Below are 14442 nucleotides of genomic sequence, written 5' to 3'. Positions count from 1 at the left end.
ACAGGTGGGGGAGGAGTCATGCGGGGAGGTCAGAGGACAACTTTCAGGAGTCAGTCATCTTCCACCTCTGGGCTCTAGGGTTTGAGCTCAGGTCTTCAGGCTAGGGAGCAGGCGCCTTTACCTGCTCAGCCCTCTCTGGCGGCCAAACTAAGCTCTTAATCAAGATAATTGCAATAGCAGTCTTCAGCCACAAGGACTAAAAGCTACTTCAACACACAACTTGATTTTATTTTGCACTTAGAAAAGAAAGACTTAGTTTTAGTTATGGTTGTAATTGTATGTCGGTGTGGGTCTGTGCATTTGAGTGTCCACTGGGTGTAATTGTATGTCCGTGTGTGGGTTTGTGCATTTGTAGGTGGGGATTGAACTCACAGCCTTGAGCATGATAGGGTTGTGTTCTACCACTGAGCTATAACTCCTAACTCCACTGAGAAGCCTCACCTAGCTATATATCTTACTGTTAATCCCAAGTCATTGTATAAATATAATAACTAAATTTGCTCAAAGCAGAACTGAAACTATTCCCAGAAACTAATTTTAAAAAAAAATGCCATCAGTAAGCAGAAAAAAAAAATACCTAAAAATGCTCTGAAAAGATGAGATTAAGCTGCAAACTGGAGCTAATTTCCCCCTTAAGGCTGTGGTTAATATAGTTACCATGCCTACTTTGCCCTTAGTACATGATCCTGTGAACACCATCCTGGCTCGTTATTTAATGTGGACATTGATAAAGGTCATTAATACCAAGCATAAATTTCTTGCTTTGATGCTTCAAAGGACACAAATTATAATGTGGCATTTTTAGATAAACTTGTTTTGTGTGTGTGTGTGTGTGTGTCTGGGGTTTGAGACAGGGTCACTCTGTGTAGCCCTGGATGTCCTAGAACTTGCTATGTAGACAAGACTGGCCTTGTACTCAAAGATCTGCCTTTGTCTCCTGAGCACTGAGCTTAGACAAACTTTAAAATAGAATTAAATTGCTGTAGTAGAATGAGAACCCTCATTCTAAACCCAAACACATTTGGCAGTTCTGTTTAGAGTACACATCATTTTAAAAGACGATGCTTTTGGTCTACGAGAGGTCTGTGAGCCACCTCATTGCTCAAATGAAGAATGTGTGTTGGGCAGTTGGGTACTTGGTTTATAGTTATAACTTTATCTGATGAATACATCTATGGTTTAGTATTGGGAATACTGCTGAATAATACAATAAAAGTTCTGAAAATGACAGTAATTTCATTGGGCAATTTCAGGTCGAGCACATTCTCAGTGAGTACTCAAATAGTGAGTACTCCCAGATTCTTAGAAAAACTTACTATTAACATATTTTCAAGTCAAATCCTTGTGCATCTCCTGTATCCTCCAAACTGTTCTTTTCTTAAAGAAAGACTATAGTTATCAAACCTAAATTTGACTGGGTCTGGTAACAGTATATATAGTCCCACTTAATTCAGAGGCTAAGTAAGCTAGGCAAATTGCTGAACTCACGAGTGCAGGGTCAGCCTGAGCAACATACATGTCTTAAGAATGTTGTTGTTGTTGTTTGTTGGTCTGATGGGTTCATCCTAATTTGTCTTGATGTAGATGACTTCTTCTTTAGAAGAACATGGTTAAAGCATTGGAGGAAGGTGACTTGAAGGTTTCTGGTATTTTTTTTCCAATTGCTGCTTCAATTTACATTTCTCATGAGGACTTAGATTGACAGTCTCTTTAGCATTGGGTTGCATAATTTATGACCATTTATTTGAATTCCAAGCTTGGAAAAAAATCCTATTTTAATTTATGTCTTTAGCCTGAGATAATTTTTATTCAGATATTTCTTTACCATATTATCTTATTTCATTTTTATTTGTTAATTTTGGTGCTGGGATCAACCCTGGAGCCTGTGTATAACTAGCTCCACCACTGCTCTATATACCCAGCCCTATTCTGTTGCTTTCAGATAAGAATTCATAAACCAATGAAATTCTTTGAATTTTTTCAGTGTGGCGATTATATTCCATCATCAAATTGCAGCATTAGCTCTTCGTCTGCAGTCTAGACTGATCTAGAGAACATGATTAAAATTTTGGAAGCTAGCCACTTGAAATCATCTGGTTTCTCAACACTTTGGTAGGCAAAATATGGCTGATCCGGGTCATAATTTTATTTTAGCATTGGTGCTATAATGTGTTTAAGTCCTGTCTTTGTTCGCTCTGTTGCTATGATAACCACCATGACCCAAAGTAAGTTGGAGAGGAAAGGGTTTATTTCAACTTGCACTTCCAGATAAGGTCAACAGAGGGAAGCCAGGGCAGGCACTCAAGGCAGAAACTGAAGCAGAGACACTGAAGAATATTGCTTGCTGGCTTGAGCCCTCTGGCTTGCTCATTGTTTGTTTTCTTGGAGCCTAGGGATGATGCTCTCCACAGCTGGGCCTTCCTGTATGACTATTATCCAAGACAGTTCTCCACAGGCATGCACACAGGAAACCTGCAGGAGGCAGTTCCTCTGTTGAGGTTCTTCTCTCTTCCCTGGAGAATCCAGTTTGTGTCAAGTTGACAGTTAAAAACTAATCAGTATAAGTCATATTTGTGATTTAAGTCTTAGGAATAATTTAAATGTTGAAGATGAAATGTGTAAGATCCTTGAGAACTGTTTAGAAACCCAAATATGATTAATATGTCTTCTAGATGCCATTTTTCTTCAGGGCAATAGTCTGCTGATTGTTGTGTGCAGGCAGACTACTGGGGACAGGAAGCAGGTGGCAAAATGAAATGTTTTTCATGAGGAGTTAAAAAAAAAGACTCAGCACTCCCCTGATGCCCAAACCCACTGGGCTTGAACTCACTTTTAAACCTTCCCTCTAACTTGCAGAAATCCTCCTGCCTCTGCCTACTGAGTGCTGGCATACAGGCCTGAAGCACCACACTTAGCAGCATTCCTAATTCGTAGAGGTTCTCTGGTGCCTTCATTCTCTGTCTCAGATACGTCTAGTAGATCTGATCCTTACGAGGAACTCTGGTGGCAGTGTGGATGGTAAACACGCAAGCTCACTGTTCTTTGTCCCCGCCATTTTACAGTCTGCCAGTTACGTTGACTGATAATACATTATCTCAGGCAGTGGGATTCTGGTAATGCTTGGTACCGCTTGGCCACAAACACCACAGGCTACACTGTGGGCATAGGATTTAAACACATGTGGTATGAAAGGTCCACATGTTCTCATTTGACGACTCTCCTGCGTAGCACTAAGTCTTCCTCGTGGGTTATAGTCTTTCCCTTTGAGGTCAGAGTGACCTTTGAATGAGAAAGTACTTTCAGTGCAGAGTGTTGGGAAAAGGTACTAAAGAAAAGATATTTAAACATCGCCTGGACTGGTCTCCATTAGGTTAGGTGTTAAGTATATTGTTTATTTCTTTTCAACACTGACTTCTGTGTATATATCCTTATTGCAATAAGATTATTTTAACTTTGTAGCAATCATTGAAGTAGTTTTTAGTAGACTTTAGATCAAGCTTGAAAAAGATAAATAAAGCAACTCCTTGTAACCTAAAATACAGATGGAAAATTGCTAGTATTTTTGGACAAACTTTGTCTCGTTGGCAGGTGGGATTGATAGCTTCATAGCTTGGGTGAGAAAGTGTACCAGTGAACCCTCGGTTAGAGTAGCCGTCAACACCGAGCATGGATGGAAGGAGACTCTTTCAGAACTATGTAAGCAAGATTTTTAAAACAACAGGAGCATATTTACTCATGTGTTAGCCTATATTCATCCTAAGTTGCTTTCTTCTTCAGATTTATTGTTTATGTGTGTGAGTGCTTTTCCGTGCAGAAATGTATGTGCACTATGTGAATGCCTGGCTCCTGCAGAGGTTAGCAGAGGCTGACTGTCTAGTCTCCTCAAACCGGAGTTACAGAGGGCTATGAGCACCATGTAGGTGCTTGGACCCAAACCCAGATTCTCTGGAAGAGCAACCAGAGAACCCACTGGGCCATCTCTCTAGCCCCCGTCATGAGTTTCATTTTTATTTTATAATATACATATTAGTTCATTGATACATTGGATATTTATGGTAAATTTTATACTCAAAGGGATATTCCATGAGGAAGTTTGGAGACCACCATCCTAGACAACCTTCCTCACCCTTTGCGCACCTGCAGGAGGAAGGACCCTAACCGAACTTGCCAATCACCATTTCCTTGACAGCTTCCCTTTATGCTATTTGAGAAGGGGCAGTTTAATGAAATTGTGTGCAGTGTTTGCAAAGGTGCATATTGATCCTAAGAGTGAATGGTCATTCACCGTGCTCTCTGAAGCTTTGAGGAAAAAAGTATTAAATAGTACCACAAGGACATTTAGTTATATTTTATAAAAAAAAAAAAAAAAAAAAAAAAACCTCCAAAAGGGCCAAGACACGTAGTCATGTTAGATCCCTTATGGCTCCAAAGACCGATATAGTTGGTTTGACTGAAGGAACTGTGAACGAGGAAGGAAATAAGCAGGCCTTTTTATAAACATCCCCAGGGGCCAACATATGAGCCACATAATGAGTTCCAGTGATTTGACATCCGTATTAGAAGAATTTTGAATTTGTTTTAGATTTAATTTTTAAAATTCCATTTTGCTGCTGGTAACTCTAAATTTCTAGTGTTCTAAACCCGAGTCTTGGGACCACGCAGAAGGCTCAGTGGTTGGGAGAATTTGCTGCTCTTTTATAGGGTTCAGATGTAGGTGGCTCCCAGCAGCCACACAGCTGCTCGCAACTGTCTGTAACTCCAGTTCCGGTGGCTCTCACTGGACCTCTGGCTGCATGGACACCAGGCACACATATGGTGCACATGTATACATATAGGCAAACATTTATGCATAGTTAATTTAAAAAACAGTTTTAAACCCGGGTCTTAGCCACCTGTTTACTGTCCCACGTTGAGGGCAGCAAGGAGTCGTATTCCAGTAGCCGTGAGACTGCTTACAGAAAGCACACTTCTATTTCAGCATTGCTGTTATGGGTGGCAATATAGGAATCTATATAGAAATTGACAGGATGATAATAAGAAAATTCCAGGTATTTTTGTAATTTATCCTGTAGCTGTCTGTCAGATGAGGCTCAGTTGATAGAAATGTGCTGAGTTGTGTTGTTGTTTAAAGTTGGCATTCTTTTGATTCTTGACCTTATTTCCCCCACAAAGATAATATTTTGGACAATGTTGTCTAGAAGTTTACTGAATGTGGTTTTACTAATTTTCTTGCCTTGGAAATTTATTAGTGTACCATAGTACTGATTATATCAAGAGAAACAGTGTTTAACAATACCATTATGTATCAGAACAGATTGGAGAAATAAGTAAATTAGGAGGCTAACTGGTTACATTTTGCATATATTTTTGTTTACATTCTTACTGAAGCCTTGAAGAATTTTGTAGCATAGGCCAATGAGGTGGATTAGCAGGGAAAAGCATTTCCATCCAAGCCTGAGGACCTAAGATCTGTCTCTGGGCCCCACATGATGGAAGCAGACAATCAGACAATGAGCATTTGCACACACACACACACACACACACACACACACACACACACACACACACACACTCTAAATAGATAGATAGATAGATAGATAGATAGATAGATAGATAGATAGATAGATAGATAGATAGATAAATATTAAAAATGTTTTTGGTGGCCAATACAAAAGACTTGTGGCTGCTGTTAACCCAGCTAGCTGTTAGGCTTTTGGGGAAAGGAGAGAATATTTATAAGAAATTAGAAATTAGGATCAGGCGGCCAATGAAAGCTAGACGAATGAAAGTCTCATTGCTGTCCCAAATTAGTATAATTGGCTGTAATTTACCCTTTGTTTCACCTGTCAAGTGCAAAACTTACATCTTATTTTCTTAAAGCCCTGGAGGAGGCTTTTCTGAGACCTGCGTCCTTATTTCAGAGTTGGATTAAAATTAGGTTCCTGTGAAATTTCCACAAATAAACATTTTTTTTCCCCTTGTCAGAACCCAAGTGACTGTTGGGAGCATATTTGTAGTAAGAAGGGCATGAGATAGGAGTGGGAAGGTGAACAGTGCAGACCCTACAGGCCTCCTGTAGAGAGTAGGCTTTATCTCTGTCAGCTGTGCCTTGTGGCACTGTGAAGACCTGAACCATAGAGACTGGCAGACCTGACGGAGTCCCTCGCTATAAAGGCCTAAACTTTTCTTTGGCTGCCTGATGAGACACTACATATGCTTCCAGACATACCTTGGACTTCAGCGGCAGCCCATTAGCCTGATAATGGGTACAAAAGCAAGACAGTAGAATGAAGGTTTCATGTACTTCATTGTGAAATGACTGTCTACAGTCCCCTTGCCTGTCAGCTGTCCAAAGAGGGGACCAAAACAAAAGTTCAACAACGTTTCAGAGAAATAGCATGGGATGTTTGATCAGCTGACTAAGCACACAGGCTTTAGGAAGCAAGGGGAGGCTGGCTGGTTGAACTTGGGAAGCATAGATAGACAGCAGACTAGATTCTAATTGTTGTAATTTTTATTGTGATGGTCCCATTTTTAACCTTTTACGGTTTAATAATTTTCTTATGATAATACTATAACAACAATTTTTGTTGTGATAATTCCCCTTTAAACCTTTTTTTTCCCATAGAGTATATTCTGATAGTGGTTTCTCCTCTCTCACCTCCTCCCAAATCCTCCTCACATCTCCACCCTTCCAATCCCACACCTTCTTTCTCTCTCTCTTTAGAAATCAGACAAGTCAATAAAAGAACAAACAAACCAGAATAAAACGAAGCAAACAGACACAGAAAAGAAAAGAAAAATAAAAAACACGAGAAACACTTACACATGTAGACACACACACACACACACACCTACAGAGAGAGAGAAGAGAGAGGAACACAATCAGGACCCATAATGGATAAACATTTCCAAAAGTGCCATTGAGTTCCATTTTTGTGTCTGCTGTCTACAGCTGGATATGTCGGGGCCTCCCTTAAGTGTATGCCCAGGGAGACTCCTTGGGGAAAACTGCCTTTTCTCAGTCAGCAGTTGTGAATGGTGTAGGTTCTAGGTTAGGGATGGTAGTTCATGTCCACTTCCTCTTTCAGCACTGGGACTCCACTTGGGTTGGACCTGTGAATGCTGCCATGGTCTCGGAGTTCATGTGTGTGGCAGTCCTGTTGTGTCTGAAAGACAGTTTCCTTGGATCTTCCAGTCCCTCTGGCTCTCGTGATCTTTCAGTCCTCCCCTTCCGCATTTTCCCCTGAGCCATGAAGGGAGGGGTTTGATAGAGACATCCCACGTAGGATTGAGTGTTCCGAGGTCTCTTACTCTATGCCCGTTGTCCAGTTGTAGGTCTCTGTGTTAGATCCCATCTTCCGAAGGAGGAAGCTTCTCTGATGATGGCTGAGTGAGATACTTATCTATGAGGATAGCAGAATGTCTGTAGGAGTCATTGTACTGTTTTTTTTTTTTTCTTTAGTAGAACAGTAGTTTTCCCTTAGGCCCATGACCTATCTCGTCTCAGTTTCTTGGCCACACAAGCAGTGATAGGCATGAGTTCAATGTCATGGAGTTGGCCTTAAATCCAATCAGATAGTGATTGCTTACTGCCGCTGTTGGCACCACTATATCATGCAGGCGGGTCACTATTGTAGATTTCAGAGTTTGTAGCTGGGTTGGTGTTTACATTTCTCCTTGGGTAGCATGCAGAGTACCTTCCCGTACCATGAGCACTAGTCAGTAGGGGCGAAGGCTCCCGGAAGGAGCCAGCTTCACTTATCTATGCTCAGTGAGTTATGTAGGTGTTATCTGTAGCAATAGGGCCTTATCAGCAGTTTGTGGAGAGCACCAGAAGTCTTTGCAATAGCCTGAGTTATTTGGGGGGTTTTCCATGGGACCCCTTTGGCAACAACTCAATTAAATGGAAGTCGCTCCTGACACTGTAGGTTTCATTTGGTGGCAAGAGATGTCTAGTTGGGGCTTGTCTCTGCTTTTATTTTCTTGATTCTGTTTAGATTTCTTTCATATATGTATGTATTTAAGAAGTTTCTACTGTAGTAGGTTTCCATGTAACTCCTCAAATGACCTCTTAGTGTTAACTGCCCCTTTTCGTATTCCCTCCCTTACCTCCTCTTCTCACCTCACCTCACCTCCATTTAGTCCCCCATTCTAGCCCCCTCATCTTTCCTTAACTACCTATTCTGTTTGCCCTACCTTAGTGCCCCTGCCCGACGAGCCCCTTACACTATACCTAACCTCTGGAGTTCTACAGGTAGTAGTGTGCCTATCAGAGACTTAACAGCTACCATCCACATATGAGTGAGCACATACCATATTTGTCTGTTTGGGTCTGGGTTACCTCACTCAGGATGACTTTTTCTAGCTCCATCGATTTATATAGGAATTTCATGATTTATTTTTTTAATAGCTGAGTTGTTAAATGCTCCATCGTTTAAATGTTCTACATTCGTTCATTCTCTGGTGGACACCTAAGCTTTTTTCCCCAATTTCTAGCTGTTATAAATGGAGCACATGTGAACATGGATAAGCAGAAGTCTCTGGAGTAGGATGAAATATCCTTTGGGTATAGCTGGTTCTTGAATGACATCTATTTCCATCTTCCTGAGGAGCTGCCACGTTGATTTCCGCAGTGGCTATACAAGCTTGCACTCCCACCAGCAGTGAATGAGTGTGTCCTTACCCTGCATCCTCAGGAGCATAAGCTGTCATTTCTTTTGTTCGTCTTAGCCATTCATACCAATGTAAAGTGAAGCCTCAAAGAGGTTTTGATTTGTGTTTTCCTGATGACTAGGGATATGGAACATTTCCTTAGGTGTTTCTTAACTAGTTGTGTCTCATCTTTTGAGAACTCTCCAGTTAGTCCTGTAAGCCACTTTTTAACTATGTTCTTTTCCTGATGCCTGGTTTTTATTGTTGTTGTTGTCGTCATTAATTCTTTATTTGTTTTAGATATTAACCCCATATTGGATATGTAATTGCTAAGATATTTTTCCCATTCTGTCGTCTGTCACTTTGTCTGAGTAATGGTATCTTCTGCCAAACAGAAGCTTTTCAACTTCCTGAGGTCCCGTTTGATAATTGTTGTTCTTAGTGCCTGTGTTTATGTCCTTTAGAAAGTCTTTTCCTGTGACAGTAAAGTTCAAGACTATTCCCTGCCTTCTCTGCTGTCGAATTCAGTGATTCTGGTCTTATGTTGGGGTCCTTGATCCATCTGGAATTGTTTTGTGCAGGGTGGTGAATATGGATCTATTGGATTCTTCTACATGCAGTCATTCAGTTTGACCAGCACCATTTATTGAAGACACTGCCCCCACCCCGCCGCCAACTGTGAATTTCTGGCTTCTTCATCAAAAATCAAATGTCTATAGGTGTGTGGACTTATGTCTTGGTCTTAACTAGGATCCCGTGGTCAATATGTCTATTTCTACACTAATGCTATGCTGTTCTTATTTCTACTGCTCTGTAGTACAATTTGAGGTCAGGGAAGTGACACCTCTGCAGTTCTTTTGTTTTTCAGGAAGTTTTTAGCTATCCTGGGTTTGGTATGTGTGTTTACATATAAAGTTGGAATTTTGTTCTTTTAAGATCTATGAAGTATTGTGTTGAAAATTCGATGGGGTTTACATTGTATCTGCAGATTGCTTTTGGTAGGGTGGCCATTTTTAATATATTAATGCTACCAATTCATATACAAGGGAGATCTTTCCATCTTCTGATGTTTTCTACAATTTTCTTCTCCAATGTCATCAATGTTTTATTGTACAAATCTTTCACTTGCTTGGTTAAAAATTATTCTTAGATAATATTTTTGTGTGTATGGCTATTGTGGAAGGCACTGCTTCCCTGATTCCTCCTCAGCCTGTTGTCATTTGTATATAGGAAAGCTACTGATTTTTGTTTGTTAATTTTGTGTCCTGCTACTTTGGTACAAGTGTTTATCAGCTGTAGACATTTTTGGTATACGTTTTTGAGTCATTTATGTATAAAATCATACCTGCAAATGAAGATACTTTTTCCCTTCCTATTTATATCCCCTTGATCTCCTTCAGTTGTCTTATTGCTCTAGCTAGAACTTTCTTTAAATATTTATTTGTTTGTTTGTTTGTTATGTATACAATATTCTGTCTGTATGTCTGCAGGCCAGAAGGGGGCACCAGACGTCATTACAGATGGTTGCCGGGAATTGAACTCAGGACCTTTGGAAGAGCAGGCAATGCTCTTAACCACTGAGCCATCTCTCCAACCCTCTAGCTAGAACTTAAGCATTATATTGAATAAGTATGGTGGAAGTAGACATCCTGTCATGTTCCTGATTTTAGTGGAAATTGTTTGAGTTTTTCTCTGCTTAGTCTAGCTGGTGTTGGTTATAGGCTAACTGTAAATTGCTTGTCTTATGTTGAGGTGTGTCCCTTGCATGCCTAGTCTCTCCAAGACTTATTTAAAAGGGATGTTGGATTTTGCCAAAGTTTTTTTTCTCTATCTAATGAGATGATTGTGTGGTTTTTGTCTTTGGTCTGCTTATGTTGTAAATGTCATTTATCAATTTCCATGTGCTGAAAGATCCCTACATCTATGGGGAAAATCCAACTTCATCATGGTGGATGATCTTTTTGATGTGTTCTTGTATTCGGTTTGCAAGTTTGGGGTTTTTGTTTTTTGAGAATTTGTTGCATCTATCTTAACAAGGGAAACTGGTCTGTAATTTTCTGTCTCTGTTGGATCTTTGTATGGTTTAGGTATCGGGGAAACTGTGGCCTCATTAAAACAGTTGGGCAATGTTCCTTCTGTTTCTTCTTTGTTGAATAATTAGAGTATTGGCATTAATTCTTCTTTGAAGGTCTGGTGAAATTCTGAAACCATTTGTCCTGGGCTTTATTTTGGGTGGGGGGGGATTTAATTATTGTTTCTATTTCAATAGGGGTTATGCGCCTGTTTAAATTTGCTTATTTGATCTTGTTTTAACTTTGGTAAGCCATATATATCAAGAAATTTATGCATTTCTTTTAGGCTTTTCCAGTTTGGTAAAGTACAGATTTTAAAGTATGTCCTTATGATTCTCTGGATTTCCTCAGTGTCTGTTTTGATGTCCCTTTTTTGTCTCTAATTTTTAATTTGTATCTTTGCTTTTTAGTGTGGCTAAGCGTTTCTCAATTTTATTGGTTTTTCTCAATGAACCATCACTTTGTCTCTTAATTCTTTGTATTTTTTGTTTGTTTGTTATTGTTTTTTTCTATTTTAATGGTTCATTCTTTTTTTCTTTTTTCTTTTTTTTTTTGGTTTTTCGAGACAGGGTTTCTCTGTAGCTTTTTTAAAGTTAATGGTTCATTCTTGAGTTAGATTATCTCTAGCCTTCTACTTTGGGGTATTATTTTGTTTCTTTTTTATCTAGATCTTTCAGATGTGCTCTTAAGTTGTGAATATGGAGTTTTTTCTATATATTAATGTGGGTACTTAGTGCTATGAACTTACACTTAGAACCACCTTCACTGTGCTCTATAGGTTTGGATATGTTCTGTTTAGTATTGTCATGATCCATATTGTTGTTGTTGTTTGTTTGTTTTCGAGACAGGGATTCTCTGTGGCTTTGGAGCCTGTCCTGGAACTAGCTCTTGTAGATCAGGCTGGTCTCGAACTCACAGAGATCCACCTGCCTCTGCCTTCCAAGTGCTGGGATTAAAGGCCTGCGCCACCACCATCTGACTCATGACCCATTTTTAATTCAGTAGGGAGTTATTCAGTTTCCATGAGTTTGTATACTCTCTGTGTTTTCTGTTGCCAATAATATTCAGCTTTAATCTGTGGTGGCCAGATAGGATGCAGGGGTTATTTTAGTGTTCTATCTGTTGAGATTCCCTTTGTGTCCAAGTATGTGGTCAATCTTGGAAAATGTTTTGTGAGCTGCTGATAAGAAGGTATATTTCTTTCTTTCTTTCTTTTTTTGTTTGGGTGAAATGTTCTGTAACTATCTGCCATTATGATGTTGTTTAACGCTAGATTTATCTGTTCGGTTTTTGTCTGGATGACCTGTCCACTGGGGAGAGTTGGCCATCCACTACCAGTGTGTGAGGGTCAGTATGTAATTTTAGTTAGAGTTGTGCTTCTTTTACAAACTTGGATATCATAGTTTTTGGTGCATAGATGTTTAGAATTGCAATATTCTCTTGATGGATTTTTTTCTTTTGACATGTAGATAATGCCCTTCCCTATCTGTTATGATTAGTTTTGGTTTGAACTCTATTTTGTAGATATTAAAATAATATAACTTCTTGCTTCTTTCATCCAAATTTTTTTCTATGCTTTTACCCTGAGGTGATGTTAAGGTCTGTTTCTTGGATGCAGCAGGGTGATGGATCCTGTTTCCTCATCCAACATGTTGGTCTGTGTCTTTTTATTGGGGAATTGAGACTATTGATGTTGAGAGTTATCAGTGAGTATTGTTTACTGATTCCTGTTATTTTGTTGTTGTCTAGTTTTATTTTCTCTCTTCCTGATATTATGGTCTGGGTTTCTTACCTTTTCTTGGGTGTGGCTAGCCTCTTCAGGTTGAGGTGTTCCTTCTAGTGCCTTCTGTAGAGCAGGCTTTGTGGGTAGATAGATAGTGCTCAAATGTCTTTGTCGTGGGTTCCCAGGAAATGCCTGCTGGAGTCGTCTGGGGACTGGAAAGTAGGAGGGGAAGGATCTGTGTTATCATTGGAGATGGGGCTTGGGGAGTGGAGCCTCTGCAGTGGTCTGCTGCAGAGCTAGGGCTGAGACTGGGGATTGGGTTTGGAGGGGGGTGGGACAGAAGCTCTGCAGTTAGTCTCCCTGCCTCCCTGGTCAGTGTGGCTGCTGCTAACCCTCCTGCTTCCCTGGCTGGAGAGTGGCTGCGCTGTTAACTGAACATACAACTAAAGAGGCAACCAACTATGTTTGTGTTACCCATTTTAAATAAAAGAGAAGAGATTTGAGAAGTTACAAAACAATTTAGAACAAAAATAAGCAAATAAAGGATCCACCTGGCTTATGTACAAATATTTCTAGGCCTCATTTTCTAAAGATTCTCAGACATGAAAAATGGAGAATATATACCAATTGAGTCTTGCACTTTTTAATTGTGTTATTTTTAGCCACTGAAAGAATTGTTTTAATACCAAGCTATTTGGTGTCATTATATTATTATACAAATGCTAATAAATACAAAATAGTCTGAGTAAGACTATAGTCATCCTATGCAAATGGAGATTTCTCTTAGTTAGGCAACATTTGAAAATAAGAATTTTCCTTCTCAAGTGAAAATGAAGCCTTTCACTGTATCCCGCTGCCATTCTTATCGGAACGAGGCTGAATGCCAGCAAACACATGCTCTAATTTTCCCTTATTGCCAAGATGCACTTATTAGAGATAATTCGCTGAAGCTGGTTTTGTCATTGTTACATGACATTTTCAGTTGTATGATCTGCTACTATAAACATATTAGCTTTAAATGAGAAAGCTGAGGCAGACAACTTAGTTAACTTTTATGCGACCATACGGTAGACTGTGTACAGAAATAATATCTCTACGGTGGGGGGAGATGAAAGGCAAGGTGTCAGTTCACTAAAGGCTGCAGAGGGGAATTCTGTGAACAACTGGATTTGGTTAGTGTGGATTATAGGTATTATTCTCTAGGTTGGTATGTATAGCAAACATTCTAAATTAATGGAAGTGTTGGAGCCTATTTATTTAGAAGGATTCATCTGTGTACTGTCATCATTCCATGTGCAGAAGGGATTTATGTAAAGATATAATTAGTTCGCGTTTTACAATTTGTTCCATTCTTTTAAAATCTCAGAAAACATATATAGCCAGTGTTCATATCTATTGCTGAAGATGAGAAGGGCCACGAATGTAGCAGACATTGTTTGAGTTTCAGCTGTCAGAAACAATCAACCTCCTACATTTTGTTTGCTTTGCAAATTTTGTCTTGTTACTTTTTTTCATTTTTTTGTTTGCTCATTTTGTTGCTGATGTTGGAAATGGGGTCTTACTATGTAGCCAATGGCCTGAAACCCATGACCCTCCCTTTCCATCCTCATCGTTAAATATCTTCAAGGATAAGTTGCCTTGATTCTGTAATTTTGAAGAAATAAAGGATTTCAAACATTGAGACAGCTCTTCTTATGGTATAATTGTGCATATTGACCATACACTGTGTAAGCTTCATTATCGTACAGGATGCTGTCATGACTCTCTGTGATCACTCTGCCCAAGTGTGGATCTTCCTCTCCCTATAAGTTTTGCATTTTAAGCTGCCATATGAGGTAATATTTACTTTGCCTTTTCATTGCTTCTCTAGACTGTGCATGCGTGTGTCTCTAGTTGGCCCCTTGTTCTTGCCGAGTTACACTATTGCACAGCTATTGCACACACAACACCGTTTACTACTTGAAAACTTGGTGAGCATTCCTGGGTTTGGTA

The 14442-nt window shown here is 39.6% G+C and overlaps 1 protein-coding gene across 3 annotated transcripts in view; it reads left to right on the top strand.

The window, feature by feature from the left end:
- Fgd4 (FYVE, RhoGEF and PH domain containing 4) overlaps positions 1 to 14442 on the top strand; it is a 120937-nt gene that overhangs the window by 9918 nt on the left and 96577 nt on the right. The window lies entirely within an intron of this gene.

Source organism: Arvicola amphibius, chromosome 10, assembly GCF_903992535.2.
Source record: "Arvicola amphibius chromosome 10, mArvAmp1.2, whole genome shotgun sequence".
NCBI classification, from domain to species: domain Eukaryota; kingdom Metazoa; phylum Chordata; class Mammalia; order Rodentia; family Cricetidae; genus Arvicola; species Arvicola amphibius.
The sequence above is the reverse complement of the archived record's forward strand: the minus strand, read 5'-3'. Positions and strand labels throughout refer to the sequence as shown.